The 22,202-nt window shown below is 37.5% G+C and overlaps 1 pseudogene; it reads left to right on the top strand.

Annotated features, from left to right (window-relative positions):
• LOC149243597 (serine/threonine-protein kinase AtPK2/AtPK19-like) overlaps nucleotides 1-20,879 on the top strand; it is a 123,851-nt pseudogene extending 102,972 nt beyond the window's left edge.
• Nucleotides 20,880-22,202: the final 1,323 nt, after the last annotated feature.

Genomic DNA, 22,202 nt, shown 5'->3' with positions numbered 1-22,202 from the left:
GGCCTCCTATTATCTATTACTAGTGTTTTTGGTACCTATTGAGGACAAAGATCAGAACTCTTTTCGCTTATGTTCCTGTACTTCTTGGAGAAATGCTCCTTAATCAAGGTCTTTCCTGTGCCCTTTTTTACCAAGAAAAGGTTATATTTTTATTCATGGATATTATTCTAAAATACTAGATCTATTCATCTCTAGATGTTACCTCTAAAAAACTATGCATATTTTGCTTCTTTCTGTTGTTTCATACCTCTAGGTAGGTTGGCGTACAATTCTGATCCAAAAAAATTAAACAATCCTCTCATACAAAAAATGTACATTCAACTACGAGAAATAAAAAAAGAATCCAAGAGTCCACTGATCAAAGGAAAGGAAAGTGGGAATACTCAGTGTGTAGCCCATTTAAACCTTCTTAAAAAATCCATTCCCTAGGCTAAAGCTCGAGACCTTTTGACAGGAGATCTGCCCCTTGACTTCTTTCTCTGAAAATGTGAGGAAAGGAAACCTAGGTAAGCCCGTCAACAATACCAAGAATTTCCTCATGAGTGATGGTAGATATTTGTACAGTATACTACCTATTGAGTCATTTTATAACACATTGAGAATTCTCAAATATTAGAAATTCTAGGACCCCATATTCTGTTGCCAGAGTTTAGATAAGCTTTAGTGCCATCAGCTCAACCTTCTTGTTGAACCCTTTACCAATGCCCACCTTAAATCTGATTACATGAGACTCACTAGTATGCAAGATGTTTCCCGCCCCTCCCAGTAGGGTTCAAATTGAGAGGCACCATCAAAATAGGCCCAAGGATTTGAGCAATCAATTATGTGTTCTGTAATAGGACTGCAGTAGCCCATTGGCCGACAGGCTTGTTCACTAAATATTTCAAAGCAGAATGGTCAGTGAAAAACTTGAATGGGCCTCCTAGTAAATATTTTATGAATTTTTGGAGTGAATATACCATTGCAAGTGCCTCTGTCTTAGTTGTAGTATAGTTATTTTCTACTATGGACAATTTTCTACTGGTGAAATAAATCGAATGGTTGAGGCTGCCTTGCCCCGAATGAGATAGAACAAAACCCAGAGAAATGCTTGATGCATAAATGTGGATATGGAACTGTTTATTCTAGTCGGGGTAGACCAAGATCAATGTAATTACAATTTTATTATTATTATTTTATTTTTTCTAGTATGTTGAGTGCACCCTCACATTCTTCTGACCACATGAATCATCCAACCTTCCTCAATATATTTTCCATCGGTGTATTAATCGAGGCTTAGTTGTGGATAAACCTCCTGTAGTACCTGGTATGTCCCAAGGTGGATATGAGCTATTTTACACTTGCGGGTGGGTCCATATTCATGATCACTACAACCTTAGAAAGATCTACACACACTCCTTCTTTGCACACTACGTGGCCCAAAAGTCTACCAAAAGGAACTGCAAATATGTAGTACTTCTTCAAATTTAGCAAGATATATAGCTATATACATCAATCAAACTTACCCACTCTGCCTTGGGCACCGGAAATATAACCCCTACAGCTGGCATCTTCTCTATTTCTTTTTCCCTTTCTCCTTAACCCTCGGGTCAGTGGGTATGGTCGATGCTTTACTAGCTTTGCATATGGTTTTAGCATGATTTTCATATCCCCTATATCTCCCTTGATCCCCTTCAATTTCGTGACCGATGAAGGGAACAAGTCTTCATATTCTCTCACGAGGTCAAAAAATTCCTTTGTAGTATGCTTATCCTAAAGATCTCCAATTGAGGCTAACTTGGGTTTGTCATTCGTCCCGATGTTATGTTTCCACAACTTCAATGGGAGTAAATGTGGATCATTATTGATAGGTCCATCCTTGATATGTCTTTCCTCTTCAGTTTCGTGGAATGACAGATGTCGTAATTACTCCAGATCATCTTTATCCAGGTCATTGTCCACCTTCCCACAGGCTATTGTTTCATGATATCTGGACTTGTAGATATGTTGTAAATTGTTATGATCTATGCACCCCTCCATTAGTTGACTCGAGGTGAGAAGAATACGCTTGACAACTTGCAACACCTTAGTCAGACTCTTTTTGCAGTCTAAAAATCAAAAGCTACTGACAAACTAATCAACCAAATTTTCCTAATCTCCAGTATGTTTCCTTATTTCTTCTTTTGCATACCAAGATTTTTGAAAGGTTCTCAGGGTGTGTATAAAAGCATTAACCCATAAATCCTTTGGAACTCCTTCCCAATTCCATCTCTCCTTATAATTGTGCAAATGTTTTTGAGGATTAGAGTCCCCCCTGTATTTGACGAAATATTGAGCATAATTCCCCACTTGTCTGAATATTACTTCCATGGCTATTTTGATCTTCTCCCAGTCTCGGAGGTAGTTGCGGTGAACTCCCCACAATATTGGCGCAACGTCTAGTTTTGATTTCATATCCACCCCGCTGCCAATTATCCCCATTTCCATTGGCGGGGGTGATTCCCTATCACCTTCCGGACCCACTTTGGTTGCGGCCATCTTTTCCTTTCCCACTAAACTTCCTTCCATACTTTATCCCTCTTCCGGATCTCTTAACACCACTCCTGCTTGGTGCAATTCCTTTTGTCACCTTTTAATCACATGCATGGCCCTTAGCCATTTCTACACTATACATGCTCTCCTTTGCACTCGTAAATCCTTGGCCTTTCAAAAGTCATTTTCATCCATCCTCGTGAAATTCTCATAGTTTCCCTCTTAGTAGAATTCTTCCCTTCAGGTCCTTCCCCCAGTACTAGGTGTTTACACTATCATGCTTGGGTTCTGAAACACCAACAGGTCCTCTTCCACCATTAAAACCTTAATCCACAGGGTAACCTCTTTCTGTATCTTCCCCTGCAACCCCTATCAAAACAATTCTTCATATTTCATTAGTGTTTTAGTGGTCAGTGGTTTCTCTATAATCTTAGGCTTTCATTGGTAGCTCGCACTGTCAACCCATTCAGATATGTCAAATCTACTTACTAAGTGTGACCTATTTTTGTTATCAACAATAACATTCCTCCATGAATGTCAATAAAGAGGGATAATATTCGCATTGATTGTTCAAGGTATTTGTTTAGAATACTTTGAAAGGCCTTGTTCATGAGAAAGTTAGTGAAATATAAACATTGTAAACTTTTACAATATTGAACAATTTCTGCAAAACCTTCAAGTAGAGGTTTCTTATCACATGAGCTAATTTGTTGGGATCAATAATATACATTATAAAGAAGTAAGAAGAGAGAAATTTAGTTTCTTGAAACAATAAAGTTTCATTTGTCATTTGACAAAAGAAGTTAGTACATAGGTGAGGCTAGGCCAACCCCTTAAAAATAACAATAAGGCCGTACTCTTTTGCAGTTCCTTGACCACAAGGGTCTTATTGAAAAACACATAGTTCCTTTAAATATTTGTAGGTTGAGGCAATCGCTTCAAGCACTCGAACTTCAAGATAATCCAATATTTGTAATTTTCTACAATAATAAATCCATTATGCACACTCCTCATCATAGAGTTGGGTAGAGAGGGAGAGTTCTTGATTGATTCCAACCTTGTAAATGAACAACCTTTCCTACTCATTAGTTAGACTCCACCACTAGTTGAAGAGGTATATGTGCCCAGATTCAAGGATGATATCTTAACACGAGTTATCGACACTTGAAAATAGTTTCCATGGATCTGATGGACAAAATATGGAGAGACTCTTTGAATCTTAGGAAACATTTTCTCATAATATACTTAATATATAGGTATTAGGGCTTCAATTTTTTCCATTTATTGGGAAATCTCACCCAAAAATTCAACCATTGAAGAATCAATCCTATGCTAAATCACACCTACCTTCTCATTTTTAAGATCTTTGTGAGCTTTCACCTATGAAACTTAAAGTTAGTTCCCTTTAGCACCTTGAATGGTGGAATAGAAGGCGTTGCAATAGGAGGAAAACTCCATTCCCCTTTACCTTTGTCAAGACCTTTAGAGACACTTGTAATCTATACCCCTCCTCTGACTCAACATGAAATTTTGTTTTTTTCCACTTCTTTTACAAACCCTCCCTTCAAGGGCACCATCGTAGGAAGAGCTTGTGGTTGAACTATGATGAAAAAAAAATGGGGCACAATATTTCTTTACCGGGTTTCAAGGGATGGGTATTGGAAAATAACTGTCTTATCCTCTATAACACTTAAGACCTTCTCAACACATAAGTGAAACAACAAATTGATAACTGGACTGAAAGATAGATCTCAACATTCAAGGTAAAACTCAAATAGAAAGAATAACACCATGGATTAAGAATTGGAATTAGGTTTTGGTAGAATAAAGGACTTCCTTTCAAGACAATGACCTTGTTTTTAACATTCTCAAATGGAAGGTTTAAAACCCACATTAAAAAGGAGATATTTTAACCTTAGCCTTTGCAACCTTTTTCCAAGACAAATCTATTTAATGGACTATCTTGGACATGTTAGGTCTTGGATTTATAGAGTACCCAATCTGTTGGGTCCCTATAATACTAGTGATTACCCCATTACTATTGTAGTTATACCCCTTATTTATATTGTTGTGCCCCTATTACCCCCATATTGTTATTTCTGTGCCCCATAGAATCCCTCTATTGTTATTTTTGTGGCTTTATATTATTATTGTTAGGTCGGCTGGATTATATTGTGACTCCTTAGACTCCTATATATAGAAAGGAGGTTTTGTCATTTGTATCATCCAAGAATTGTTCATTTATGTAATGTAAAGGAGGTTTCCCCCTTGAAGAGGCTGAATTCTAAGGCGTTGATCTATCTTTTCTATCTTTTCTTGAGCTGGTTTCATAACATTTGGTATCAGAGCTTTGGATTCTAGGGTTTCGCTGCTCCAAACAGGTCATCGTGGCATTTTCGCTATAACGTTTTTTCTGTGACGTTTCAGAAGTCGAAAAAAGAACCCATTTGAGAAGAATTGGTGATGAACCTTGGGTCCGAATTTCAGAGCTTTTCGCGTGATATTTTCGGAGATATGATCTGAGGAAGTTGGTCTTTTTGCAGACTCCTGAATTACATTCAAAACAGGTGACCTGGGGAAAATCGTCATAACTCTCTCTCTGGGGATCGGATTGAAATTTCGTAAAAAGGTACAGAAAGAGGACGGACTGTAGTTTCTTGTATCTATGTTTTAGATTCAAAGGTTGAAACAGTGACTCGTGGCACGTCATACAAGTTCGCTCTACTGAACCAGTCTAAAAGAAAGTCACTGTGGGAGATTTCACATAACTCTTCCTTGGAGAATCCAATTTGGCTCAGACTTGTGGCATTGGAAAGAGGACACAGAAGGCTACTACAGGTAACAATTTCAGAACTGGATGATCCGAAATTACAGAGATACATCAGATTCAATATCAGGCTTCTATAAAGTGAAAAAAGGTGTGTAGTTTTTTTTTTTAATTTTTGTGTAAGCTTGGTTTAACGGAATTCAAAGGGCATAGTAAAGCATTATTATCGGTAACTGATGCCCCGAGGAAAGAAAATGCAAACACCTAGTAAGGAACCTGAAAGCTCTAGCATGACTCATGAAGAAGAGGAAGAAATGCTACATGATATATCAAAATTACAAGAACAAGTGCAACAAATGTCACGCTCACAAAAGCTAACAGAAGCTAAGATAAGTGGTGTGGAATCTAAGATAAAGGGAATGGAAGCTAAGATGGATGATTCGAAGACAGATTTGAAGAGAGACATGGCAGATTTGAAGATAGATTTGAAGACAGATATGGAAGAATTGAAGAAGTTGCTACAAGAAAGGGTCACTAATGGTGAAAAGGTAGTAAAGGAAACTCATGATGAGAACAAAAGAAATGTTAATCATGATTCCATAGATGCTAATGTTGGATCGAAGAATCACCATATTCCAAAAATCGATATGAGGAAGTTTGATGGCAAGGATCCCGCCACATGGATATTACAGATGGAGCAATTCTTCGATCTCAATAATGTGCAAAACACACAAAAGGTACGTATGGCAACTGTATATTTGGAACCAAATCAGTTTGTATGGTATCAATGGCTTTGCTCTCGTAAACAATTTATCACTTGGGCAATTTTTACGGAAGAATTGATAGCACATTATGAGGATACAAAAAGCAACACTTTTTTTAGCCAATTGATAAGTCTCAAACAAAAGGGTTCAGTAATGGAGCACATTGAGGAGTTCCAAAAATTGAACATAAGGGTAAAAGATATTCCAGAGGAGCATAGGATTGATGTGTTCATAGGGTCTTTAAAGGATAATATCCAACATGATGTTCGCCTTTGGGAACCTGATTCATTAGAGAAGGCATTCAGGTTAGCAAGAAAAATGGAAAGCAAAATTATGGCAACCAGGAAGCATACCATTCACAACTATAAAGACGGAAGTGTTGTTGCCCCTAGTCTTCCACAACCTATAAGGTTGACACCACAACAATTGGAAGAAAAAAGAGCAAAAGGGCTTTGTTACAGTTGTGATAGCAAATACACTAAAGGTCATAAGTGTGCTGAGAAGAAATTATTCTACATAGATTGTGAAGAGGAAGAAGAAAAGGAGCAAGAAAGGTCAAAAGAAGAAGATATACTCCAGGAACAAAGCCTAGATGAAGAACAAATAAATCCGACCATATCTTGTAATGCATTGGCGGGAATTACCACTCCTCAAACCATCAAGATAGAAGGACAAATCAAGAAGAAAAAGGTAATAGTGTTGATTGATTCAGGAAGCACCCACAATTTTATTCATTGTAGGGTAGCAAAAGAATTGAATTGCTTCCTATATCCAGCACCAGAGTGTCAAGTGATGATTGCAAATGGAGGAACAATAAATTGCTCTGGAAAGTGCCATAATATCAAGCTATCCATGGGAGAATATGTATTGACTAGCCCAATGCTTTCCATTCCAATGGGAGGTGCTGATGTTGTACTAGGAGTCCAATGGCTACAATCCTTGGGTACAATAGCTTTTAATTTTCAAGAACTTTTCATCAAATTTTCTTCGGAAGGAAAGGAAGTTGAATTAAGGGGTATTGCAGGGAAACCAGGAAAGATAATCAGCTCTAATGGTATGACAAAGCTTCTAAAAAAGGAGCAAAGAGGTGTAATTGCACAATTATGTTCGCTAGATGTTTCCACATTGGAATCATCTATTTCTCCAGATCTCCAAAAAGTCTTGGACAATCATTCCAAGGTATTTGAGACTCCCAAAGGTCTCCCACCTATGCGTGATCATGATCATGCTATTCATCTGATTCCAGGAAGTGTTCCTCCAAACATCAGGCCGTACAGATATCCCTATGTCCAAAAAAGTGAAATTGAACGTATGGTTGCAGAAATGCTAGAGGCTGGTATAATTCAACCGAGTCAAAGTTCTTTCTCAGCTCCAGTAGTATTGGTGCACAAGAAGGATGGATCATGGCGCATGTGTCCAGATTATAGGGAGCTCAACAAGCTCACTATTAAAGATAAGTTCCCATTCCTGTTATTGATGAATTACTGGATGAATTGCATGGATCAATTTACTTCACCAAGTTGGATCTTCGTTCGGGATATCATCAAATCAGAATGAAGATTGAAGACATTCCAAAAACGGCATTTAGAACTCATGAGGGTCATTATGAATTTTTGGTCATGCCTTTTGGCCTTACCAATGCACCTTCAACATTTCAAGGTTTGATGAATTCAATTTTCAAACCATTCCTTAGAAAATTTGTGTTAGTATTTTTTGATGATATACTAATCTACAGCAAGTCTTGGAAGGATCATGTTGAACATGTTGACAGGGTGCTACAACTATTGGAGGAGAAACAATTATATGCAAAAAGATCCAAATGTTTCTTTGGAGTCCAGGAGGTGGAATATTTGGGTCATATTGTATCTCATGAAGGAGTTAAGGTAGACCCTAGCAAAATTAAAGCCATTAAGGAATGGAAAATCCCCACATCCATAAAGCATCTGCGAGGATTTCTTGGGTTGACAGGGTATTATCGCAAGTTTGTTAAGAATTATGGGAGAATAGCAGCACCTCTAACAACATTATTGAAGAAAGATTCATTTTCATGGACTCCGGAAGCAACAAAGGCCTTTGAACATCTTAAAGAGGCAATGTGCCAAGCACCGGTCTTAGCTACACCGGACTTCACAAAAACCTTTATTGTGGAATGTGATGCTTCAGGAAATGGAATTGGTGCTGTTCTAATGCAAGATGAAAGACCCATTGCTTTTGAAAGTCGTCCAATCAAGGGAAAGTTTTTAAGCAAAGCTATTTATGAGAAGGAAATGTTGGCAATACTCCATGCACTTAAGAAATGGCGACCCTACCTAATGGGAAGACACTTCAAGGTAAAAACGGATCATGATAGCCTTAAATACTTTTTAGAACAAAGATTATCCTCTGAAGAGCAACAAAAGTGGGTCACAAAGATGTTGGGTTATGACTTTGAAATCATCTACAAAAAAGGGAAGCAAAATGTGGTGGCAGATGCACTCTCAAGAAAGGATGAGGATGTGGAAGCATTGTTGTGTGCCATTTCTATTATCCAACCAGATTGGATAAACGAAGCAAGGGAGGAATGGAAGAATGACGAAGAAGTGTGGGCACTTATTCGAAAGCTACAACAAGATTCCAGTACTTCTGATACATTTAGCTGGCAAAATGATTCGTTATGGTACAAAGATCGCTTATACCTCTGTAAGAATTCCCAGCTAAAACAAAAGATTCTTATGGAATTGCACACTTCTCCCTTAGGAGGGCACTCAGGATTTTTAAAAACTTACCACAGGGTTAAGAAGGAATTTTTTTGGGATGGCCTTAAATCAGATATTCAAAAGTTTGTGGCGGAATGTTTGGTTTGCCAGCAAAATAAAGTTGAAACAATTAAGACACCGGGTCTATTACAACCTTTATCCATTCCAAGCCAACGTTGGGAGGAGGTTTCAATGGATTTTATCACAGGTTTACCCAAGTCTGAGGGAAAGAGTGTCATCATGGTGGTAGTTGACAGACTTACCAAGTATGCACACTTTTGTGCATTATCACATCCATTTAAAGCCAGTACAGTTTCTACTGCATTTATGGAAACAGTTCAAAAGCTACATGGAAACCCAAAGATTATTGTAAGTGACAGAGATCCCATTTTCACTGGAAATTTTTGGACAGAATTATTTTCTTGTCTTGGTACTCAGTTAGCTCATAGCTCATCTTATCATCCTCAATCTGATGGGCAAACTGAGATAGTAAACAAATGTTTGGAAGGATATCTTCGTTGCTTTGTATCTGATAAACAGACACAATGGGTCAAATGGTTGCCTCTGGCTGAATGGTGGTATAACACTTCCTTCCATACAGCAACAAAAATGACCCCATTTATGGCACTTTATGGGTATCAACCACCATCCATCACATCATATTTAAGAGAAAATTCTAAGGTTCAGGCAGTGGAACATCACATCGAACATCTCAACTCTTAAAGGATAACCTCGTGTTGGCACAAAATAGAATGAAACAACAGGAAGATCAACATCGCAGTGAAAGAAGTTTTGATGTAGGTGATTGGGTATTCCTACGGCTACAACCATATAAGCAAATGTCCCTAAAGCAAGCTAAGAAGGATAATAAATTATCACCAAAGTATTATGGTCCGTACAAGGTGTTGCAAAAGATTGGTACTATGGCATACAAATTGGAGCTTCCTGCAGCTTCTCGATTGCACCCAGTTTTCCATGTTTCATGTTTAAAGAAGGTTATAGGTGACAAGCTCCCAATTCAAACAATATTGCCAGAACTTGATGAGGAAGGAAAAATTATATTGGAACCGGAAGCAGTCACAGAAACAAGAACTCGACAGCTACGAAATCGATCAATTTCAGAGTATCTTATCAAGTGGAAGAACTTATCCGCTGAAGATTCCACATGGGAGGATGAGAATTTTATGCAGAAGTATCCAGAACTACTCAAGCGTTGAGGACAACACTTTTTTGAAGGAGAGGGGCATGTTGGGTCCCTATAATACTAGTGATTACCCCATTACTATTGTAGTTATACCCCTTATTTATATTGTTGTGCCCCTATTACCCCCATATTGTTATTTCTGTGCCCCATAGAATCCCTCTATTGTTATTTTTGTGGCTTTATATTATTATTGTTAGGTCGGCTGGATTATATTGTGACTCCTTAGACTCCTATATATAGAAAGGAGGTTTTGTCATTTGTATCATCCAAGAATTGTTCATTTATGTAATGTAAAGGAGGTTGCCCCCTCGAAGAGGCTGAATTCTAAGGCGTTGATCTATCTTTTCTATCTTTTCTTGAGCTAGTTTCATAACACAATCATTGCTTTTGAGGCCAACTCCCTAGATCCAACTAAAATTTAGTCCTATTGAATAGCCAACTTGAAAAATCCTGCTAATAGGAGACATTTTTCCTTAATTTTGATTTATTTACAACAAACTTTAGTGCCTCTCCTTTCTTATATTCCTCTTCCATTCCCCAACAAAAAATCATTAATCTTATATCATAAACACTCTATATAGGTAAGCATTGGAGTCATTTTCCTCAACTCATGGGGTACATTTACACCTCAACCCATGCAAGTGGACCTAAGTCCATGGTACAACCCATCACACTCTAAGATGGTTCTAATTGTCTCTTCAAAACTAGGGCATAACGCACCTTATAATGTGAAATGGTTAAGCCATTTGAAACTCGTAAGCTTTTTTCCTTCATGGAACATATTGTAGCTAGTGTTAATCAAACACAATGCACTAACACCACTAACACACACCAAAAGTCAAATATAACTATAAGATGTGGCCCACACCCAAGCACTTAGACTACACCTCTACAAAATGCACCTTCAACTTTGGATGTCTAAAAAAAATATTATTCTAATCCAATATGGCCTATTTGTTAGATTTGTGTAATTCAATCTTTATCAAATCCTTGCACCTCCTTAACACCCCATGAGAAATATACTCCAATGGTCACCTTCCAAGTTCCAATACCTCCTTCTACAACATGAAAAAACCACCTATATATGTTGCAACAACCTTGCCAACCTCTTTAGTGGGTTGCACATATATTTCACATTTCTTCTTCATCTTGCAAAGTGGTAGCACAAGGAGAGGCTATCAACTTCGATCAAAGAATGTTCACTTAGTATCACTGCCAAGTTGCCTTTCTGCAACATGTCAAATGTCTTAAGTTAGCTTCACAACTTCTCATGGTGCATAACTTGCTTTTCTACACCTCTAAGTGAGACCACAACCCCCCAACCCCTCTAACTATTCCATCTCTTCAACCCTTGTTAGAGTCTTCTTGGACATGCACCCATGCCTCAAGTAGAACATAACACTAGCATCCCAAATGTGCATGCTCCTTCCATCTTTTAATGCCCCGCAGAAACCACATCATCACATTATTTAAAATGAAATGTATACATCTTAAAAAGAACCTACTTTGCTTATGAAAACCTAAACTATGTGAGTGACTGAGAAAGGACTCCATTTTATCAAGATAAAAACATAAGGTCTTACAAACCCATTCACACAATAATTTGAATATATTTAACCTAGGGTACATACCCTACTACTTCCAAATTTGTCGTATGATTTTTAAGAAACTAACACTTGTTTTTAATTATTAAATCGGTTTACTATATACTCTCTTTTGTTTGCACCCACTTAACATGCAAGAACACTTAAATATTTTGAATACAAACAAGTTAAGAGTACATGTTTCCTTCTGAGAGGTCTCACATTCAAATTCCAAAAATAGAGTATGTCCACTTCCATAAACTTGCATAAAAACAATAATCTTAAAATTAAATTATTATTATTATTATGATAAATATGCCAAATATACAAAAAAATGTTTTCAAACATAACAAAAAAACTTCCAAGGGAGTTAGTTTCTGAAATATAGCTAAAAACATATTATCCAAAAGAAAATAAAATAATATGTAATGTATTTAAGGGAAAATAATATAATGCATTTATAAAATAAAATAATGTAATTATTGTTTTTTCAGCAGGGAAAATTTTAGCATATTTGAAAATCCATCCTAGCCCGAATCTTTGTTTATGTTAACATGTAGTATATGTTCACTTTTAACAAGGCCGGAGCTAGAAAGAGATTTAAGAGAGTTGCGAATTAGTCTTATTGAACCCCACCAACTGATCTTCACTCCATTAAGTGCGTCAGGGATGTTTCATTTTCAATTTCATTGCATTTTCAGTGTTCCACACAGAAAGGAGATTCACTACATTTTCAGTTTTCCACATAGAGAGGAGAGGAGTAAGTCGAAATTACTTAAAAAAAAATATGTAGCCGCTCTCAGCATAAACTAGTTCTCTTCCTGCAGCAATACAAATTCAATTGTTCATCAGCCATCAAAATTTATTCTCGTTCCTTCTTTAGCTCCAGCCTATTTACTAATATGATCGCATAATGGTAAGAGTTTTCTCTGATGCGGTTGAAGATCAAATTTATACTTTCATTATGGCTGGTCCAATGTCTCTGATGTGACTGGACGATTGTGGCCACTGTGTGACTGTGGTTATTCAACAGAAGATTATGCGTTGGCTCATAGCATCTATAGTCATCAAAGATTATGCGATGGCTCATAGCATCTATAGTCATCAAAAGGGTTGATTGCTTAACCAGAGAAAGCAACCCCAAGGATGCAACAAAACACAAGCAACGACCCAAATCCAACCGGAAAGTTACAGGAAAAACAAAGCCAAAATGAAACACTGGATTCAATCAAAGACAAAGAAAAACCCAGACGCATGGAGTGCGCCCTAGATCCAAAGGCAGTAGTAAATGAAACCTGGAGCCAACGATACACCACATAGTTATGGGGGTACTCAAATACGGTGGTTGATGTGAGGTATGCTCACTTTAGAGGCTTGATACATCTTGAGGAGTGAAATGGTCGCTCTGAGATACATCACACTGATACATTGCTTTCCCTTGGACTCTTTGGCTCTACTTGAACTGAGAAAATCACGACGATACCATCGATGGGATAGAGGAAATCCCAGAAAATATCTTTGTCATTACCTTCTACAAGCCATTGAAGTTTACTGGCAGTCCTAATGGTGTTGGTAAAACAACAAAAATTGAATGCTTAAAGCATGCTTGCACTTGAGAGTTGCCTCCAGGCTTTGTGCGCTCAAAGGAATGGGTCTGGAGGATGCCTACAGCTGGCGAGACAGAGCTACCCGTCATTGAGTTTTATTCCCGATGGTTGATAGAATATGGATATATGTCACTGATCTGGTTTGTGATTTTATTTCTTAACTTATCGTCTGTTATCAGGGCAAGCATTTTCTTCGTCTATTGTGCGTGTTTGGGGTCTTGCTCTTTCATGTTTTTGGGTTTATTATTGCTTGCTCTATAAAGATATGGAATTCTTGGGCATGCATAGTATGTCTATGTTTTCCATATATATATGTACATCGTCCAATGCATGTCTGGAAATTATGTGAAAGCTCTTTGAAGATAGAGTAACATTATTGTAATGCCCCCTTTATGTAATCAGCCACTTGTGTAGAGAGGTCATTCAGAAGGCTTGTAAAAGACTGAGACTAAGAGATAGTGAGCCAAAGAGATAACTCATCGAAAAGAAATCCCTCACCTCTTTATAGTTTAGGAGTGCCTTCAGTAGGAGTGTTTTGACGGAACCACCCTTCCCTAACACGAAAATGCGTGAGAAAGGAGAGTCAGTCGTTTCATCCATGACCAACTTCTATAGTGCTAGGAGTGCCTTCAGTAGGAGTGTTTTGACGGAACCACCCTTCCCTAACACGAAAATGCGTGAGAAAGGAGAGTCAGTCGTTTCATCCATGACCAACTTCTGGAGTGCTGAAAGAGCACTGTCTTGTCCCACAATCAAGGGTTCTTTGATGAAGGAACCCGTTGAAGCAATCAGAGGTTGGGAGGTAGTTGCAAAAGAAATGGCTGAAGAAGAAGCCGAGGATTGGATCATTTCCTTAATATCCCCAAGTTCTTTTAATATAAAATTACTGTTAAACTCTTGTTAAAAACACCTCAAGCCTCTTAAAAATATACTCAGAGACAAAGAGAGAAAAGCTTGCAGAGAAAACAAATAAATCTAAGTTTGGTCAATACAAGCAGGTTTAGTCTTCACAAAAGTTCCAGAGAGGAAAACATTAAAGTTAAAAATCAAAATGGGTAATGAATGAGATTAATACCTTGTCCTCCCTCAATGAGAATCGATCCCTGGGAGACTGAATGTGATTCATACAACGTCCTTCCTCAATGGGAATGGATCCCTGGACAGATCGCTCATTATTGGAGAGTGCAGAAAGCTATGCAATGTACAAGGAGAAAGGGGCGGCCAAGTAGACAAGAAGGTAAAGTAGCAGGTGGGTCCTTGTATGCACATGATGTTTTTGGTTTTAAAATTCTGAAATCATCCTACTCATGATGCTCTAACCTCAAGACTATGCATATGCCTTTGGCAACATATATTTCTAATTGTTTATAGTCAGATTCGTCTTACTTTGATGATGTATATTTGCAATTTGTTTATAGTCAAGTTCCTTAATATCCCCAAGTTCATCAAAGGAACCAAGTCAAGATGTTGGAAGATCTCTGAACTCATCTTCATGACACTCTTACTTGTTTTATACTGAGAGACAATGTCCCAGCTGGGTATTGTGCACTTTTGAGCCATTGTTGTTGCTTGTTGGAGAAGGCCCTCCAACTTTGTAAGCCATTCATTAACGACTTGCGTGGCCTCATTACGAATTCCTTTCTTCCAATTGAATTGGAGGTGATTCTGCTGGATCTGGCTTACAATAGGCTCGATTCTTCGTACCTTCTCTCTAAGAGAGTTCAGCTCTTTCGTGCAGCGGTGCTCAATATTAATCTGATCTAGAATATAGTGGACTGAGATGTCGATGCCAACACAGGATTTGGCATGATATCACTGTTATGAAATCCCCAGAGCGCTATAACACGACATAAATTCACTAACACAGACCAGACGACCGAATATGTATTTTGAAAAATCTCAAAATGGGAATTTCTGTGGCAATCACTCAACTCCGACAATAACACCCACAATACAGAGCCTCAAGCGAGAAAACCACAGAATGCAATGGTGCAACTAAAACCCAACCAGGCAGGTGGTCAGTAAGGAGAACCTGTATAAATTCTATATATTCAGCACAAAGATATGGAGTAGTAAACAATTGCATATTTATACTGGTGGTGCCTGTTGCCATCCGCGTCATTTGACAAATCGCAGACTCTAAAAATTTAATTAAAAGGATAAAGTTTTGATATCATGTTTTATACTTTATTTAAATTCATTGATGTTTCCGTGGTTCATAGCGATGGAGCTACCCGTGACTGAGTTTTGTTCATGATGGTTGATAGAATATGGATATATGTTATTGATCCGGCTTTTCTTAACTTCTCGTTTGTTATCTGGGTAAGCATTTTCTCGGTCTGTTTTTGTGTGTTTGGGGGTCTTGCTCTTTCATGTTTTTAGGTTTATTATTGCTTTCTCTATAGAGATATGACATTCTTGGGCATGCATAGTACATCTATCTTCTCTATATATATGTACATCTTCCAATGCATGTCTACAAATTATGTGACAACTCTTCGAATATAGAATAATATTATTGCAATGCCCCCTTGCCTTTTCCTTTAGTTTTTGATATCTGTGGTGCTCAGAGCAAATCGGAGTAGAGGAGACGGCATAAAACCATGCCCTTAGTATTGCAAATTGTCATGAATTAATCTTTATATTACAGATAGCTGATGCTAAGACTCCTTTCAAATTGACTATGGAGAATGATCATTCTCACCTCCTTACCCCTGTTCCAAAATAAGATAAAACAAAAATTCAAAAGTAGTTGTGTATAATATTGGTGCTAGAGCTAATGGATCTTTACATAATGCACACTTGAATTCTCAGATCTGTAGATAAACTAGTTCTAGGGAAAATACATAGATTTGTTTGATGCAAGATCATTCTACTAAGACACATTCCATTGCTTGATCTCACTTCTCTGATACCATGTTGAAAAACTTCTTCTGATCTATAGATAATTACTTGTGATATTGTTTACCATTAGTTTAGCTTATTCAATTATACATCAAAAATTTAACCAATACTATTATAGTTATAGTCTAAGGGATTCTACTTGAAACATAGGAACAAGTATATGGGAACAAAGGAAAATTTGGCTGTAGTTGCTGCAACTAGAGCTTGCATAGTGATAACACAGTTACAACTCCTTGTCTTCCCGCTGTGTCTGAGTGATTTGGATTTTCTAGAGAAATTTTGGTATTTGGACTTGTACATTTCATGCTCAAATTTATACATAAACACTATGTTATGTGGTGGTTTATTTTGTTTTGGAAAGCCACTAGACACAACTTTTGCTAGGATGTAAACTAGTGCATTTGGGAAATCAAAGGTATTTTGGCAAACTCTTATTAAGGGTTCTTGGAAAGAAGAATTCCATGGACTTGGTGTGTCTTTACTCCTGATATCAAACCCTGCTATATAGGTACTATGAACACCACACTGTCTATTCAGTTTCTGAGTTAAAACTTTCCATTCTGCATTTGTATATCATTTATCTATTTTACATGTTTAGTTCTGATTGATATGTTCTTGGTCTGTTAATGGTTTGTTATATTTCTTAATTGGTATGGAAAAATTCATAATTGAAACTAAACTGTGAAAAATATATAAATCCAGAATAACTACATTTCATCATGATCAAAGCCTATGGCTTTGCTAAAATAGTCCTGCAACTTTAACAATAGAAAAGCTAGAGACTCTTTGTAGTTTGAACATGGCTTTAAGAATTATATAGCATGCAGATGCATCTTAACAAAATACTAACATTTTGGTGTACATTAAGTTGATTTCCTTTCAATATTCGGGTTTGAAACAATTTATTTTCCCATTGAGATGATTTTTCTTGAAACCATGCAGTAAATTTTGTCTTATCTATGGCAAAGATTTATACTTTGTTTGACTTAACTCTTTGTGGGGTTTGAAACAATTTATTTTCCCATTGAGATGATTTTTCTTGAAACCATGGAGTAAATTTTGTCTTATAGTCACTCTTTTAAGGATTCAATTTATCACTGTGGTAATATTTTTTTGATCAGTTGGTTCATATCCTTTGTTAGATTTTCTACCTTGTTTCAGTCTGACAATCTTCTCCACAGTGCACTTAATTGGCAGGTACAATAGTAGTAAGGGTGTACTTTTTGCAGGGCCATATAACAGTAATAATGGCAGCAATTTATCATGGTTCCTATGCACATTAATGTATGAGGGAGGTGTTGTTATGTAAGAGAGTAGACGGTATATTTCTAGTTTTGCTACCCTCAATTAATTTCAGTTTGCATGTTGTTTAAGATTAAGAAATTCCATTTTTTCTTCAGTTCAGTTCAGTTTGTAGTTCAGATTTAGTTCAGTTCAGTTCTGCATGCATGATCTAATATTTGGAGGGCACAAAACCCTATATAATCAGAGTGCTTTTGCATGATAAGGTTCTAGTCTAGGTAGGGGGCACAATTCTCAAGGAAGGGGATGCATGCTTCTATTTGTCTTCCAGTTGAGATGCACTTACCTGGCACACTTATCCATGCAGCAAGGGTACACTAGATGATTAAACTTGGGCTAGCGTTTGACTGAGTCACCTTGAGTGCTTCATGCATGTGACCAGATACTTTGTATCTTTTCTCATCTTCCTATTCTATAAAGGAGATGTAGTGAACACTTCTGTGTTGGTTAGAAAGCTTTTGGTTTTGAGGTATTGCATTGTATTTTCTTTGCTCTACATTCAATAGAAGATAGATGTGATTGAGAGTTCAGACTTATGTACATGCTCTTATTATTTTTTTGCAGTGTGTTTTTGTAGATTCTAGTATACCCATCAAGGGCTTTAAATTACCTAGGATCTTAGGAATATTCTTTTAGTGCAAAATTTACTTACTATTGTCTAGATTACATGGTATCATAGCATTTTCACTTAAACTAATAGGAAGTTGTGCATGGATAGGATTGCAACTTGTTAGAGGCAGTTGTTAAAGGGTTTCAAGAGTAGGATGCCCGAGTTTCATCAAGTGAAGCAGATTTCAATTGGTTAAAGGTTGTGGCCCATGGGGTGTGATGTCCTAGTTTCTCCAGGGATTGGAGTGTTATTTTATGTGTTTGCGAAAGGTGGCCTCCACCTATAAGAGGCTGCAGGTTTGATTCTTAGTTCTCGATATGTTTTCATGTTTGTTTGAAGAGTTGCAATCACAAGTAGTTAGGGTCTTTAGGATTGTCACATGTTGGAGGGTACTTCCAACTCTATTATAGTTCAGGATGCAACATCTCTTGGAAGAGGTTGAATTGTGGTACCTCGTGGAGAAGGAGATTTTACTTTCAACAGATACCAAGGAGTTGGTTGAGCATGATTAGAAATTGGTCAAATTGGAATGAATATTTTTGGATTTGGTGAAGAATCATCTAACCCATTTCATTGTAGAGAAAATGATTGATAGGGAAATTCACATTACCTTGATTACATTGTATTGGAGCGAGAACATGTCTAGGAGAATTCTCTTAATGAAGAAATCATCCATTACTTGCATAAGAAACACTATTACAGTAGTTATGTATTTGATAAAGATCAAGAGTTGAGAGATCAATGAGCTACACTTGATGATAAGGTAGAAGAGAATGGACTAATTTGATCAGTTTGAATGGCTTTGGTCCATCTTGGCACCATTTTGTACAGTTTGTATGTGCTTGTGAGAAGCTAACCTCAATCGAAAGTTTGTGGGATGCATTTATCGAGGAGGAAATGAGGTTGGAGATGGTTTCAGCCAGTGATGAGGATGTACCAGAGCTAGCCCTCATTGGGAGGGTGAGGAAAGGAGGAAATAAAATAGGATTTGTGAAGGGTTAGAAGAAGAAGGAATATTCAATCTCTTCTAACCAACAGACGAATAATTTGAGCCATATCAAGTGCAAGAAGCATGGCCAATATGCTTCTCAATAGCTTGAGAATTAGGGGAAGGGTAAGCAACAATAACGGTAAAATAGTTTTCAAGAATTGTAGAAGCTTCGAGTATGGATGGCCACTATGATTCTTAGTGTTGTAAGAAGAAAGGGAAGGGTAAGCAACAACATCAATAAAAACAGTTTCCAGGAATTCCAAAAGCTTTAGGTTCATACAAGTTCATTGACAGGTGTGGTACAACCTTTTCCATGGTGTCATGCCTTTCCACCAACACTGTTTCAAGTGTTTGTGGTATGTTGAGAAGTGGAGCCTCAAGACATGATAGTAAACAAAATAGCTTTTTTCAATTGTCCAGTTGATTATACCTCGCTACTTCTAGTCAATGTTATCTGCCTTTAGGAAAAAGTAAATAGAGCACTCCACATGAGGTACATGATGCTATCTGCCTTTAGGAAAATGTAAATAGAGCACTGCACACCAGAGCCAGGTATATTTAAATTTTACAACACTTTCACACAAAATTAACCTGCATGATTTGGAAATTACCTCTTAAATGATCCTTAATAACCTGAAAGCTATTTATTAGAAGCATATATTTGGATGTTAGTAGAATTCATCTTACATGTAAATTTAGTGAAGGCAACAATATTACTAGGAGTCATCAAGGCTAACTATATGGTTGAAGATATATTTGTTGGCCTTGATGACTCCTAGTAATATTGATTTTGTATTGGAGTTTCTAAAATACATAAGAATTATATATGGTGTAGTGGAATTTGAAAAATACATAGGATGTCACAAGTAATCCTAATAATCAACTTCCCTAATGACTATGAAGCCTTAAAACTCCACTAGTGGTTTTTGCACTAAATGTGGGTATCATTTATTGATGAAAGTGGGATCTCAGGGAGACTTTTGTGGAGGTTATCTATAAAGAGCAACCCAATTTAGAATTAAAACTTTGGCACAAGTGCACTCTAACATAACTAGACAAGTTTCTCTTTATGCTTTCAGGGTAGCCGATGACACCCCTACATATTGGTAATTATTGATTGTACATTCTAGTCTCATTGGCATATTTTTTTGTCATTTGTTTTTTCTACGAAGAAAAAGCGAACTTTTTATTAAGGAAATAAAAAGTTACATTGCATATGCTGTAAGCATTTCAGTTGCTACTATTTGACTGCTCATGCAATCAAAAAAGAGATGTCCTTTCTGCCATTAGGACCATCTAACCTCAAAAAAGACAGCTGCATACATATTATATCAGTTGTTATGAACTGTTGAGCCAAGAACAAAAACATCCCCTCCTTCAAGAGGGCATGCAAAAAACCATCATAAAGTGGGTCTCCTCGGATAAAAAGAGGAAAACAACCCTTACAATACGAATTTATTCATTATGTCCATGAAAAAAAAACATTGTCTTTCCAAAATTTTAAGTACAGGTATAAAGTCTGAGTGAAGCTGTAACTGAAGAAAAAAGAAGGAAAGAAAAAAAAAAACATGTCATTGTTGATATGCATGGGGCGGTTGATCTAATGTATGAACCTGTCCCTGACGATCTTCAACTATTTTCCAGACTCCCATATTTTGCTGCAAACCTTCCTTAGAAAGCTTGTCCACTGAATCATTGTTGTCCCTGTAGATATGACATAAGGAAAAGCTGTTAAAAGATGTTATTAATACCTGCAGTTCTTCCAGCAAAGGTTTCAGAATTTGATTTTTGCATGTGCTTTTTCCATTAACCCAGTTTATAACATTAAGAGAGTCTCCAAAGATCTGAATTGTGAGGATGTTTCTTTGAATGAGCCAACAGAGAAGAAGCCTCAAGGCTGACATTTCAGCGAAATTGTTTGTTCCTGTCCCTAAACCAACTGAGGCTTTGAGAATATGATTTGCGTTAACATGGATGACAATACCAGCTCCTGCCCTATTGTTTTGTGAGGCTCCGTCAAAGAAAGCCCAGGGAATGCCCTCTTTGATATTAACAGCCTTATTTTGAGTTTGAGATTTTTTCTCCTCTGGTTCAGGGATAGACGAATAAATAGAAACACATTGAATAGTAGTGGCAGTTACCAGAGTTTCCTTGTCCTGAAAAATACACCTGTTTCTAGCAATCCAAACCCCCCAACAGATAATGAGCGGAAGATTCCTCATGTTCCCATCAGGGTATTGATGCCACCATTTTGCCCAGGCCTCTTCCAAGATCCCACTGCCCCATTCAACCCTTTTGTTCAACATTTTCTCTACCTCCCCCCATATCTTTTTTGTTTCAGTGCAATTTAGGAAAATATGGTTGATAGATTCCGCTTCAGATTTGCATACTGGACATCTCCCGGGACCGTGCATGAATCTTGACTGAAGAATGTCCCAAGTTGGAATTTTTCTTTTTAATAGACACCAGAAGAAAAGTTTGGCCTTGGCCGGACATTTGAGCTTCCAAAGATGCTTCGACCACCATTCGGGATCTCCCCATCCCTTCCTAGACATAATAAATTTGTATCCACATTTTGGAGAGTACTCTCCAGTTTCACCGTGAGCCCATATCAGTGAATCTAGTCTGTCTTTTAGCCTGACATTTGATCGGGTGAGTTCTTGGATGTATGAGTTCCATTCTTTCCACCATCTATGATTCAGCCCTAGGTCTTCCCCATCTTCCCAAGCTTGTCCCCACATAGATGAGTGACCCTCCTTTTCCACCTAATTTAAGGTAAAAATGCTCTTACTTTCTAAGTGTCTGATTAATCCAGGGGATAAAGCATAATTTTAATTACATCCTACCCAAGGGTCCATCCCTATCTTCAGGTTCCTTCCATTCCCGATTATCCATGCCAATCCTTGTTCTATCACCTTAAAAGATTCCACCATTGCCTTCCATATTGCTGAAACATTCTTCTTATTCTTTACTGGGATTCTAATCCAATCTTCCAAAGGAGCTGGGTCTATATATTTCCTTTTCACCACTCTTGTCCATAAGTTTTCCATCGTTATAAGTCTCCATCCTGATTTGGTTGCCAGTGAGAGGCTGAAGTCAGGAAGACTTTTTATCCCCCATCCTCCCCAGTCCTTTGGCCTTGCCACTTTATCCCAGGCCACCCAAGGAAGGACCGGATTCTCCTTTGAACCATCCCACAAGAATCTGCTACAAATTCTTCTTAT

This window comes from Pinus tabuliformis, chromosome 8 (genome assembly GCF_031772625.1).
Source record: "Pinus tabuliformis cultivar Carrire ecotype Pingquan chromosome 8, CPIR1, whole genome shotgun sequence".
Lineage (NCBI taxonomy): Eukaryota > Viridiplantae > Streptophyta > Pinopsida > Pinales > Pinaceae > Pinus > Pinus tabuliformis.
This window is presented reverse-complemented; position numbering and strand designations above follow the sequence as displayed.